At 32.6% G+C, this 14,552-nt stretch overlaps 1 pseudogene; it reads right to left on the reverse strand.

Moving 5' to 3' along the window:
- Positions 1-8,327: 8,327 nt before the first annotated feature.
- Positions 8,328-13,746, reverse strand: LOC129873442 (uncharacterized; annotated as a pseudogene).
- Positions 13,747-14,552: the final 806 nt, after the last annotated feature.

The following is a 14,552-nucleotide window of genomic DNA, read 5'->3' on the forward strand; positions in this document are numbered from 1 at the left end:
ATAGTTAAGTGAATGCTCATAGTTAAGTGAACTTATCTATATATCTGAAATCAAGTGTGAGACTAAGCTCAAAACCATGTTCAAATCATTGGGTGCATAAATCCAAGTCCATAATCATGCTAAATTTATACTTAAAACATAAGAGTCAATGAGAACCACATAAAATTATCTAAATCAGTTTCATAAGGTTACAATTTGATAGGTTAGTCAAGAACATGCATAAGCTTAAGAGGAGAATCATTAGTTTCGTAAAAATCCTAACTTGATTCAAAACAAAACTAGTAAAACTTGAGAATAAATACAACTTAGACAGGAGAGAGTGAAAGGGTACTCTCATTAATACCTCACATATCTAGGAGAATGAAGCTAAGAGGATGAACTTGCTTATATGCTTGGAACCCTACCTTCTGCCTTCCTTATGGTCTATTTCTGAGTTGGAGAGTTAAGAGCGTAATAAGAAAAATAACTAAGTGTTTCTGATGTTAACTTACCAAAAAAGGAGTTAAAACGTCGTGGCTTAGCATTAGGAAAAGAGAGAAAGACCAAAAGAACCCTGACTTAAAAGTTTGGTCCATAGTTTTGTTTACGGATCGTAGATTCCGCTTGTGAATCTTAGGCTCAACTTGCGATTTTAGAAGTTTGATATACGAGTTGACATGATGGCCCGTAGATGGATTTATGATTCATAATTGGGTTCATAAAAATCAGCTAATCCAACCTCAGAAGTTTTTGACCTTTTTTCTTGTAGTGATCTTTTTCCATCAGCATTTGATAAGACCTACTTACTTCTGGAGGACTCCATTTTATCTAGCTTATTCAGTATTTATTAGACATTTCTAGTAGAGTATTCTATAATTTGTTTTGTTTAAATTATTGTGATGCTCATATTTTATAAATCTTCCGCAGCAGTAAGCTAGGCCAAAGATTCTCTTGAGACCAGAAATATTTTTGAGTGCCGACCACATTCAAAGTATAGGCTCGGGATGTGACATATAATTAATCATTAGTGTAATTAATGTTTTAAGTCAGTTATTATTTATTATAAATTCTAATAAATAAATTTACTTGTAATGACATTTAAATAACTTGCTTGTATGCCGGATTCATTAAATCAAGCTGTGGTAGGAAAGTGACGTGAAAAATTTAAAATATGATTAATCACAATAATCTAATTTTAATTATGTAAAGTAGAATTGTGAAACCAAGCTTAATTAGGTAAATAATTTATAGTGGTCACATATACCTTCCAAGTTTAATATCAAAACATCCCTATAAATTCTTACCCATTTTTTCTCGGGAAAATCACCTAAATGTACAGTATTCAAAAAATATTTACCATATAGAGCAACATAATTATTTTAACCATATATAGCAAATTATTTGAATTAAATTAACTCTCACACGCTATTTTCTCTCCAAATTTGCTACACCAATATTCTCTCCAATCTTCTCACCCATAATTTTCTCCAAAATTAGGGCAATACTTAGCTTCATAGCTTCTCAACCACAACTTTCTACAACATTTGTACTCCAATTTTGAAATTAAGTAATGTGTATTTGGTGGAATCTCACTTCTCAGAAGAAAACTTTTTGTTCTCCATAGCCAAAAAGAGGAAGAAGCAAACATGAGCAACAAATAGTATGATATTCAACAATATTCATGCGAAATTTTCTCCAAATTTTTTTATTTTTATTACCGATTTTCATTTTTTTGATTGCAGCGATTACTTGTTTAAACTATTGTTAATCGGCGATTTTTCTTTCGGCAAATCCTGTCTTCTTCTCAGATTCGCCGTATGTTCATCTATTTAACTTTGATCTCCTATGTTTACAGTTTAATTCAAGTTTAATGTGTGTGTAATTCCTTTGTTGTTCAACTTTAATTCATTTTTGTGGCCTCACAGATCACTGAAGGCTGATTTTGTTAGATACATGTTTCATTCGTGTCTAATACTCTCTTAATTCAAGTTTAATTCATTTTTGTGGCTTGCAGAGAAGGCTGGTTTCATTAGCTACAGGTTTCAGTCGTCTCTAATTCTCTTTTAATTCAAGTTTAATGTGAGTTTAATTCCTTTGTTGTTCAATTTTAATTCATTTTTGTGGCCTCACAGATCACTGAAGGCTGATTTTGTTAGATACATGTTTCATTCGTGTCTAATACTCTTCTAATTCAAGTTTAATTCATTTTTGTGGCTTACAGAGAAGACTGGTTTCATTAGCTACAGGTTTCAATCGTCTCTAATTCTCTTTTAATTCAAGTTTAATGTGAGTTTAATTCCTTTGTTGTTCAACTTTAATTCATTTTTGTGGCCTCACAGATCACTGAAGGCTGATTTTGTTAGATACATGTTTCATTCGTGTCTAATACTCTTCTAATTCAAGTTTAATTCATTTTTGTGGCTTGCAGAGAAGGCTGGTTTCATTAGCTACAGGTTTCAGTCGTCTCTAATTCTCTTTTAAATCAAGTTTAATTCCTTTGTTGTTCAAATTTAATTCATTTTTGTGGCCTCACAGATCACTGAAGGTTGGTTTTGTTAGCTACATGTTTCATTCGTTTCTAATTCTCTTCTAATTCAAGTTTAATTCATTTTTGTGGCTTACAGAGAAGGTTGATTTCATTAGCTACAGGTTTCAGTCGTCTCTCATTCTATTTTAATTCAAGTTTAACGTGTGTGTAATTCCTTTGTTGTTCAATTTTAATTAATATACCGTGGAGAGGCAGACCACTTTGCTAGGGAATGCACTAGCCAATCCGTGAACTGATCATGTATATGATCTTTTCCTTTTTTCTATCCATCCTCTAAGTACTTATTTTCTTTGTAGTGACATGTTTTTCCAGTTGTTATTTGATAAGCTATATGATTAGTTAAGTTTTTGGTTGATGGATTTATATACAAGTATATAAAAAAACTGAAGGTTAAATTCTTGCACTTCAGGAAAATCTTTTATGCTTATAATAAATATGATACTATATATAATACATTTCACATGATGCATGATGCTGATTAAGTTGAGTGACTTCAGTTGTGAGCCTACTAATAAGTTTGTCCTACTATATTGCCCTTTATTTGGAATCTTTGTGATCTTTTCTTGTGTTTATATTTCTATTTTTCTTATTTGTTTATCGAGAATATACTACTTTTTTGGTCAAAGTAATAGCGACAACAACATAGCCAAACAGAACACTGGTTTAATTTCTAAATCAGCATTTTCATTGGCATCTTCAAAAAAAATGCAGGAGAAAAACATGGCTAATCTGGCTGTGCTACTTTACTTCAATGGCCGATGGGATTCTAGCAACAAGTATATTAATTACTTGGCAGATGGTGTGTTGATAAATACCGATTCAATATTTGCTAGCCTCGTTTCTGTGATTGCTGCTCAATTATCAATAGATACATCAACAAGTAAAGTTGAAATCAGATATAAGATTGATGAAAGATTTCCTCCAATTCAAATTCATAACGATATGGGAGTAAAAGTGTATATTGAAACAAAAAAGGAACATAGAGATATGTCAAAATACCCTTTATGTGTCACAATCACTGAATCGGTCAACTTGGAGAGTGATTCCACCTTAATTCCACTATTATGTTCAGACACTTCAGAAGACATGAGGATTACACACAATTCATACTTTTCTAATGCATTTAGTGGTATCGGTGATGTGCTGAAGTTAATTGGCTTTGGATCATGTGAGAAAGTTGATGAGCAAGAAGAAATACAACCAGGCATCATTATTAACCCCAATCAATCTTTTTTTGAGAAAGATCAAGTTTACAAAAATAAATATGTCCTTACCAGTGCACTAAAAAGACATTCCATTCTTAAACACTTCGAATTCAAGACATTGATATCAAGCTCAACATGCTAAGACTCAAATTCAAGTTAGTTTATACTATTGATTGTCTATTACTAATTTTTTTTCAACAGCTATTCAATACAATGCCTTGTTGGAATTTACGCGCTTCAAGCGTGAATAAATCTCAAATGTTCGCTATTAGAGATTTTGAAAGCGAACACACGTGTCTGTTGCTACATAATTCATTATCGGAAAGACAAGCAACAAAGACAGTTGTTGGGAGTATTATTGTTGACAAATGTATTGATCCAGATGCCAACTATACACCAAGAGATATACAAAATGACATGTTACAGGAATATGGTGTGCGGCTCACATATATGCAAGCTTGGAGAGCTAAAGAAAAAGCTCTTGAATTAGTCCGAGGTGATCCAGCTCAATCATATGCAAAGTTGCCAAGTTACTTTCACATACTAGAGGCAACTTACCCTGGTTCTTATATAAGATTGCACAAATCAGAGGATGACCATTTCCTATATGCATTTGTAGCACTGTTTACATCGATAAAAGGGTGAGAGTATTGTAGACCAATTGTAGTTGTTGATGGAACTTTTCTAAAAGGAGCATACAAAGGGACAATGCTAACAGCTAATACCTTAGATGCAGTAGGTGAGACTTTTCGAATACAATACTATTTTTTCTATAAATGAAATTTAAATTTTAATTTGTATTAAAAGTGTATTACAAATGAAACAAAAATGTATTAAAAATGTATTAAACATTATACCTGATGCAGGGAGTATACTGCCTCTTGCTTATGCCATTGTTGATTCAGAGAATGATGCATCTTGGAGGTGGTTTTTTGAACAATTCAGAGAGGTATTTGGTCAAATATCAGAGATGTGTATTGTTTCGGATAGGCATGCAAGCATTATTAAGGCAACTTCAACTGTCTATGATGAAATACCTCATTTCGCGTGTATATGGCACTTGTTGCAAAACATAATGAAAAACTTCAGAAAGAGTCAGCAAAAGGTAACAGAATTGTTCTACTCTATGGCAAAAACATACACCACGGTAGAGTTTAATCAACATATGGAAATTGTTGAGAAGATAGACAAGAGGATTAAAGACTACTTGCTGAACATTGGATACAACAAATGGTCACGTGTTCATGCTCAGGTAAATAGGATCTGGATGATGACATCAAACATTGCAGAATCAGTCAATTCAAGAACAAGACATGACAAAGTTCTTACAGTCTTGCACCTCCTAGAATTCAAGAGACAACTTGTTCAAAAATGGAATAACAATAACAGGTCAAAGGCAATATTTTCAAGATTTTACCTTGGGAAAAAGTATGAAAAAATTCTACAATGTAACAAAACTGCATCGGAGAAATTAAGAGTATGGTATCTGTAAATTTCTTTTTGTTAATATTTTTTCTTCTGATTCACATGTAATATCTCTCTTGCTTATATTTTTTCTTATTTTTTATAGGTTAAGTAGACAAATGAATATGTGTATACAGTACTTGATGGCATTACACGATTCACGGTATGTCTTCAACAACGTACATGCACATGTGGGAGATTTCAATTGGATGAGCTGCCATGTCCACATGCTTTGGCTGTTTTAACAACAAAATACACTAGTTATGAAAAATATTGCCCTGATTACTACACAAGAGGGAATTTATTGTTGACATACTAGTTTCACTTGAATCCCCTCCCAGATGAAAGCACCTGGAATATACCAACACACGTTCTTGAAGAGGTTGTACTTCCACCACTTGAAAAAAGACCTCCTGGGAGGCCAAAATATAAAAGACACAAACAATTGAGAGAAGATGGATTCAAAAAATCAAAAATAAAATACAACTATTGTGGACAACAAGGTCACAATAGGAAGACTTGCAAGAATGTTAGGTCTTTGGATTAAGAATAAAGAATTACATTTGAAATAAAGAATAAACTCTGTTTGTTTTAGGACATTAGTTTGCTACAAGAATTCATTTTTTAGTTCAAGTCTAATTCATTTTTGTGTTCTATGGATTACTGGAGGCTTTTTCGATAGCTACATTTTCCATTCTTGTCTAATTCTCTTCCAATTCAACTTTAGTGTGTATGTAATTCATTTTTGTATTTTTATAGATCACTGAAGGCTTTTTCATTAGCCACATTTTTCATTCGTGTCTAATTCTATTCTAATTCAATTTTAATATGTATGTAATTTATTTTTTATTCAAGTTTAATTCAATTTTTATTCAAGTTTAATTCATAATGCAGGGTTTTTTTTTAACGAGAACAGACCCTACACGAGGCTCCCACCTCTCGTGCACAATCAGGGGTTGAGCAGCACCCCCAAGCCTTAACATAAATAAAATAATAATAAAATACACGGAGGGGGACATAAACCTTACCTCCGAATACTAGATGGAAAAGCGATAAACCTATGAGAGGACTCCTCTCAATACATTGCGACTAAGAAAAAACATAAATGAGGGTAAATACAAGAAATAACCTATACTAGTCCTATTCAACTAAGCTACATTACAAACATAACTAAATTGAAGAAGAGCAAGTATATGAAACTTCCCATTTCCACGAATCGAGAGCGATCGTGTCATCATTGTGCTTCTTAGGTTTTTCGTACCGAGTTTGTCCATGAGATGTGAATGCTTCATGCAATGAAAGTAACTGCCTTCATAGTGGTGATCGGCTGCCTTTTTCGAGGTCACTTGACTAACGTTTCCGATTATCCATTCGAACTGAAACTTCTTGGGCTCTGCAATTTTTGGAGTTGTTGTAATCCTGCAAAATTTGGAGCATTTTTGGTGATGGGTGATGCAATTTGTTGAGGGCTATTGGTTGTTTTTCAGTTTATGTGTTGCTTCTGGCTGTGATGTTGTTGCAGTCCTGCAAGTTATAGGTGCTGCAGTTCTGCCTTTGTACCTGCACAAACAACTAAACCCAAGGAATCCCCAAGATTGTTTGGTATTGTTGAATGTTGCAATACTCCATAGTTGCTGCAATTGGTTTAGCTCTGTGAAACCTGTATAAACTAGTAAGCAACCATAAGCAAAAGAGGGTGATGAACTACTGGTACAGATCTGTATTGGATGATGTATTTGATTGCTATGATTAGATTTTATGGTGTTGCAGGTTACTCTTAGCAAGGATCCCTGCATTGTGATCCACCATTCCTTTTTATGCTCCATGTATTGGAATTGTTGTTGTACAACCAAACTCAAAACCACACTAAAGGTTAGTTGTTGCTTGCAAGCTGATAGTGCTTTCATGTGCTGCAGTTTAGAGTGTGCCAAACTCAAAACCACATTGAAGGCTTTTTCATTAGCTACAATTTTCATTCGTGTCTAATTCTATTCTAATTCAACTTTAATATGTATGTAATTTATTTTTTATTCAAGTTTAATTCAGTTTTTTATTCAAGTTTAATTCATAATGCAGGTTTCAGTTTGATAAAACTACTGAAACACATCACTGAAGGATTTTTCATTAGCTACAATTTTCATTCGTGTCTAATTCTCTTTTAATTCAACTTTAGTGTGTATGTAATTTATTTTTGTGTTTCTATAGATCAGTGAAGGCTTTTTCATTAGCCACACTTTTCATTCGTGTCTAATTCTATTTTAATTCAACTTTAATATGTATGTAATTTATTTTTTATTCCAGTTTAATTCATTTTTCATTCAAGTTTAATTCATAATGCATGTTTCAGTTTGATAACACTACTGAAACACTTTAACATTAACGTAGCTATGTATTGCATTATAAAAAAAGAAGATATATTTTACATGAACAAAAAACTATATTAAAATTCTATTTTACGTGTACAAAAATCATCTTAAAAAGAATAGCACAAAACAATTTTCAAAACCTAACTAATACATCAGCTATAAACTGTTTTTAGACAACATAGTTTTCATATACATTTTAACTAATATAACTACATTTATTTATTTATGTGGTCTTTCATCTTCACTTTGAAGGTTACTCTTTTGCTTCTTCACTGCATATTCCCATAGTAGAGCCCAAACCTCTTTCGAAGACTGTCTGCACTTAGTTGTTGATTTGCAATATCCTGGCCATTGCTCACTAACTCCGCAAATGCAGCCACAAAAACTCCACAGTCCCTATAAAATTTAAAATATAAAATCATTATAAAAATACTATTGAGTTTAATAAGACCAATACAAAAGATAGTATTTATTTGATAAACAATTAAACTTACAATGAATCTTTTTGTTGACTTGGAATCCCTTCAGTTATGAACTTACATTCAATGAGCTCAAACTCATTTTTTCCATTGTATTTAGGTGATTTCTTCAATTCAGGACGCTTATTATAGAACTTGACCACACTCAAGTAGTATGGTAAAACCGATGAAATCATGCCAACAGCGTTTTGAGTCAGAAAATTCGCCCCCGTCTAGCCGGAAATGAATCATACACCTTCAAACACCTTTCAACAATATCAAACACAACAAAAATCTAATGATAACCCTATTTAATATTTACTGGAAAGAGAACATAATCCACTTTGTCCCATGGTGTGCTTGCCAACAAATGGCGTCCGCATATATACTCAGCAATAGCATCTGAAGTTTTGATTCCAAATTTCTTCTTATTTTCATGAGCTTCATAAAGTTAAAAATAAGATTGAGCAATCTTTGTCTTGAATAGACAATCAGTAGTTGTAAATCGAATATTATTGTTGGTTTCATACTTCCCCTTCTTTTTAATGTAATAAAAAATCACGTCAAGATGCTGCAAAAGATTTAAAATGATGTCAAGTTTCAGATAATACTTCAAATCTGTAGCAACTGTCAGTCAATTCAGTGAGCTCATTAAAGCTTGTCCAGAAAAATAGGAGAAGAAGTTGATTCAGAAAAATGAGAGTGTTCAACTGGAGTTTACATAACTAACCTCATCATTCCATGCTTGACCAGAATGTGCCAATTTGAAAAACTATTTTTTTGCTTGTATATTGCAAACACCTAATTCAAATGCTGGCTTGAGGAGATTAATAGCATCTGGATACGGTTTCTTTCTCCTTTAAAGCATAAAAAAATGAAATTTTCAGTCAGTTAACTCATTTAAACTAAAGAATTTTTTTGACATATAAAACAACAAACATAAATAAATTACCTCTTTTTTGTACCCGTATAAAGCCACACAGTGAATGAATCTATCAAATCAGATTCATTATCTACTCCGATTGCAAGTGAAAAGGGATGTTTTATTTCAAATATTTGACGTGTTACACATAAAGTCCCTCCAGATTCAAAATGTTGTATATAAGGAGATTTAATTGACTTTCCTGGTATTTTTTTCCTTGCATGCTTCCTCGGTGTCGCTTTCTTTTTATTTTCATCAACAACTGCTTTTTTTTCTTTTTGTTTTCCTCAATAGTGGCTGCCTTTTTCTTTTTGTTTTCCTCCACAGTGGCTTTCTTTCTTAGATATGATGCTTCTGCCTTACGGATCTGGGAAAGATCTTCAGCACACAACATGAAGTCATCAAGCGTTTGAGGAGTTTTTTGACAACCTTTTGCCGCATCGGCATCAATAGACGTACCACAATCTAGTTCACCTTTGTTAACTGCACTACTATTAGGTTGTGCCTCAACTGAATTAAGATCAACAACCTCTTCTCCTATATACAAAATAAATCTTTTAGTAATGCATTAAGGGAGGAGTAGGTAGAGTAATTAGAGATCAAAAAGGTTTATTTGAACTTTCAAAATAAAACTAATACCATTTATATCAGCAACAACCTCAGATAAACTTGTTCAATAGCAATTCCTGCAACATCTTCATCTGTACATAACATGAACAATTTAAACAAAGTTGAATAAAAGAATATGAAATATGTATTATATTTGTATTAAACCCTTCATTACCAATTTTGCTTTCAGAATTCCCAACAGTAGCAAATTTAACGATAGCTTTACACACTTGAGATTTTTCATGCTGAGTAGATTCTACAACTTGAGTGTCATGCCCTCTTGACACATGTATTGATGCATCAACACAAGGAGAAAATGTTGTGTGTAATTAAAATATATTACAAGAAAAATATGTGAATAAAAATTTGGGGAAAAGAGGGAAACTAATCAATTTTGACAGATAATGTTCTATGTTGCTCGGACTTTTCAAAAATACAATTAGGTGTGTGTTGGATCCTCCAAGAATAGTGCATTTTTGCAAGACCCAACATGGGTGCGACAACATTTTTGGAGAGTCTAAGCTAAATAGGCCATTTTTGATTCCTTGAGGAGAGTAAGGGAGAAGGAAGATTGAAAAAGCCAAATGGATAATTACCCAACTATCCTGCTGTTATTACAATTTTCTAATTTATTTCACTATCAAACTTGGAAAATGAATGACACCTATCCACTTTTACTTCTACTTCTCTTTATCCCAAGTTACACATAGAATTCGATAAGTATAAGCATTTCAATTATCATGGGGACATATTTTAGCTAGAACAGAGAATTTTTAACATATTAAAAATCTCCAACTTCAAACAACAAGCTCTGTTACAATGAAAAATCTCCTCCATCTCATTTACATCTAATTTCTCTATTCAAGATACTTTAACCAAATTTATGGAGTGAAACGGAAGACGATTAAATAGACACTACATTAGAGTATGGAAATCACTAAAGCTAAACTATATATGACAGTGCTAGTCAATGTCACTTGAAAACTATAGCACACAAACAATTTTAGTTTGGTAAAAGAACTCATCCACATTAGCACAGAGAATACAAGCATGCAATCCACTATTCAGCTCCGCAATGCCTATGATTATGAATAGTAACACTAGCAGCTAAACCATATACAGCAACAACATACCCTGTGTATAGGGAAGGTAGAGTCTTCGCAGACCCTACCCCTACTTTGGGAGGTAGAGTCAACTTTAGTGTGTACGTAATTCATTTTTGTGTTTCTATGGATCACTGAAGGCTTTTTTATTAGCCACACTTTTCATTCGTGTCTAATTCTATTCTAATTCAACCTTAATATGTATGTAATTTATTTTTTATTCAAGTTTAATTCAGTTTTTAGTCAAGTTTAATTCATAATGCAGGTTTCAGTTTGATAACACTACTAAACACATCACTGAATGCTTTTTCATTAGCTATAATTTTCATTCGTGTCTAATTCATAAAAATGTAACTCCTCTACATTAGCACAGAGAATACAAGCACACAGTCCACTATTCAGTTCCAAGGTCTATGATTATGAATAGTAATACTAGCAGCTAAAACCATGCAGCAAATTATATTCATAGTCAAAGTTCACCATTCTTCTAAGTGAAAACATGTGAATAAAAAATCCAAGCTTAAACTACACCTTAGATAAGTAAAAACTCTAAACAGTAAATAAACTTAAGTCCCTGCCAGCAAGCAAAACAATATAATATAGATGTATTTAAAACATAAAAGAACCTCCATTGAAGTCTAATCCACCAGAAAATGTCTCGCCAGCCTTTTTGTTGGATAATTCCCTGGCTTTTTGAGTAAAAGAACTGCTGTCTCTCTTAGCAAACAACAAAGAAATATCCTTCAATAATTGTTTATTGGAATTCATCACAAATTCTTTCATTTGAATAGATTGTAAGTCTATCTTCTCTTCAAGAGCTTTGTGATTTTCATTCGCCTAGTATATAATCAAATATAACACAATTATTAGAATAACAGTTTTGAAAAAGATAAAGCCTAAAAGCAAGTTAGCTTATACCTTTTGCAAGTTCTTTTCTCAACTCTATAACCTCCCTGGTCAACATATCTAGACTATGGTTTGATCCTTTCGGCTCCAATTTCAAAATTTCAGAATGGTAATCACGAGGTTCAGGAAGCCTCAATTTAGATACCTCATCTTCACTCGCCACTATATTCTCAAACTGAAATTAAAATACAAAAACAAATAGGTGTATTAACTTGAGTTGAAATAACATATATATGTGTCATAAATTGTATTAACTTTGTATAGATACCTTGCATTTCGTAGGCATGAAGATGCCATTTTCAATATGCTTTTGCCAAGGACTTTCAGCAACTGTTTTCCAGCTCAAAATTCTTGAAATAGAATCAGAAATTCGAAGAGCTAAATCTTCATCGACTCTATAACAACACTCAAATATCCAAGTTTGAAGGGCAAGAGGCAATCCACCTAATCTATAGTACTGATTGGTTGAATTAAGCTTGTGCCTCACATTATCAAGCAACTTCTTGTAGACATCTAAACCCCACGGGTAAGAATTGAATTGTCTACTTTTCACAAGGTAGAAATCTCTATTACTAATTTGGTATTCATTGTTCTCATATGAGAACAAAAAATCATTAATAAAGAACAAAACAGCTAGTGAAACGGCAGAATCATCATCTATGAATTTTTTTGATAAAAACAACTCGCGTAGATGATTCTTTTGAACAGTAATTTGTTCAGGGAAATAATTGCTCAACAACCGACAAGGAGAATTTGGAACATTAACAGAGCAACCATCACTAACACAATTTAAGCCTGTAATTAACCAAAATTCCCTAAGTCCGAAAAACAACATTTTCTCATTTAATTCAACAGCAAACACATCATCTGGTGTGTGTTTTAACTCACTGTTCATAAGGCAATGAATAAGTTGGAGTTGTGTGGTCACTTTCGGAAGGTCAAGAAAGTAACCAAAACAACTCAAGCTGTTTTTCAGATAAAGAAAGTTTTATCTTCTCAATCACGTCATGATTATTATATGACGACCACCTACTTGAAGAATACAAAATATCTGGATGTCTCCAGAATTTACGATCCTGCATATAAATAATTTCAATCTATCACTATAGATAATTATATCTTAACATGAACCCTCAAATAAAACTTAAAAGATATGTGAGATTTCAAGAAAAGAAAAGTAGCTTTATCAGTGCTAATATTAGCTAGTGAAGAAGAATGGTAATGAAGCATAATGAAAACTGCAAGAGAAAACAGAAGATTACAAATTCTACCCATGACTGTTTTTATATTGGAATGTCTTTTATATGAGAATAATTGATAATACATAGCAATAATTTATTTGTCTCTAATTCCCTTCTAATTCAACTTTAATGTGTGTAATACACAATTTCATTCAAGTTTAATTCATTTTTGTGGTGTACAGATAACTGAAAACTTTTTTCAATTAACTACAGATTTCATTCATCTCTTATTCTCTTCTAATTCAACTTTAATGTATGTGTAATACATTTTAATTCAAAGTTTAATTCATTTATATTTATTTATTTAAAAAAATAAACAAATTGCAACACAAAATATCTAACAATTCATGACAAAACTTTCAACAATTACTGATATAATAAACTTGAGCAAATAAATTTAGACTATAATAAAAGTATCAAATATACAAATTTTTCTTCAACATCTAGCACACAAGTTCAAAACAACAACAAACTAAGAAAATACACATAAACAGATTGAAAATGCTATCAGTTAAATAATGTGTTGGTAGAATGACATACCGGATATAAACTCTCCGGTAGAACCGTATTTTTGCACAATCGATTTCGAATTTTTGGATTCTTCTCCTGAGCAACTGTAGGTTTCACTTTCTTTGACTGAAATTAAGGAGGTAAATCCTCAAAATCATCATCACTGTCAACAAATTTCTTAGATGCCGATGCAACATCAACTCGTTTTCTTTTCGATTTAGAACTCAATTCATTAGTTTTTTTCTTACTTCTACCGCCCTTTTTCTTCACATGCAATGCTTGGAAATTTTGATTAACCTCACCACCAGCTTCTTCTGGAGATTGATTTGCAGAGATTCCCAAATTAAAATTTGGACCAACATTCACTTCACCACTGCCGGTTGAATCAACAATTCGAATTCTTGGGCTTCTTCTAGGAGATTTCTGACCTTCCATTACAATTGTGCACCTAAACCCTATAAATTCCGTTTGAAATAAACAAGAAGATGAAGGAATAATGGAATAATGAAGAAGAGATGAAGGAAGAAGAGAAAGACGCAGAAACCTTAGAGAAACCTTAGAGAGAGAAAACCCTTTCCTATTCCTTAAATAAAAAGGGAATATAATGTTTCTTTAATTAAAATATTGCTATTAATTGTTTAAAATGGTAATAAAATAAAAGTATATTTAAAAATGGTAAATATTTTTTAAAACACAGTCAATTAAGTAATTTTACCTTTTTCTCAACATTGTAAAAATTCATCAAACACATTTTTCCGCTAATAGAAGCACTACTATTCCGACTAACTGCTCCAAATACATGACTACCTTCTTGATCTATCATGGGGAGGTTTATGACAGAGGCGTATCTGATTCAGGCAATCCAATCTTCCGTGTGTAACGTGGAAGCCCCCAAAAATGGTTTTCCAAAAATGGATGATCAAAAGATCGAATTACTATACCTATTTTGGTGGTTGTTACTTTTGGTGGTCTTTTTTTTGGCTGACTCGTCTAAGTGCTCTCCTTTGTCTCATTGTTTATCTCGTAATCATTCGATTCCGCCCCTAAAGCTAGCTCCTACTCCTCCTCCTTCTCCTTTAGAATAGGATCCTCCTTGGTCCTTTTTACATAATACTCTCGGCCGCCCAAGAGGACTAGCAGATGTTCTGCATTTCTACTAAGCGACTAGTCACTTTCCATGGAGTGTTATTGTCTTTCCATGCTGCTTCTTCTGTTTTTGTTAGGATGAAGTTGTACATGAA

The sequence above is a fragment of the Solanum dulcamara genome, chromosome 2, assembly GCF_947179165.1.
Source record: "Solanum dulcamara chromosome 2, daSolDulc1.2, whole genome shotgun sequence".
Classification (NCBI taxonomy): Eukaryota; Viridiplantae; Streptophyta; class Magnoliopsida; order Solanales; family Solanaceae; genus Solanum; species Solanum dulcamara.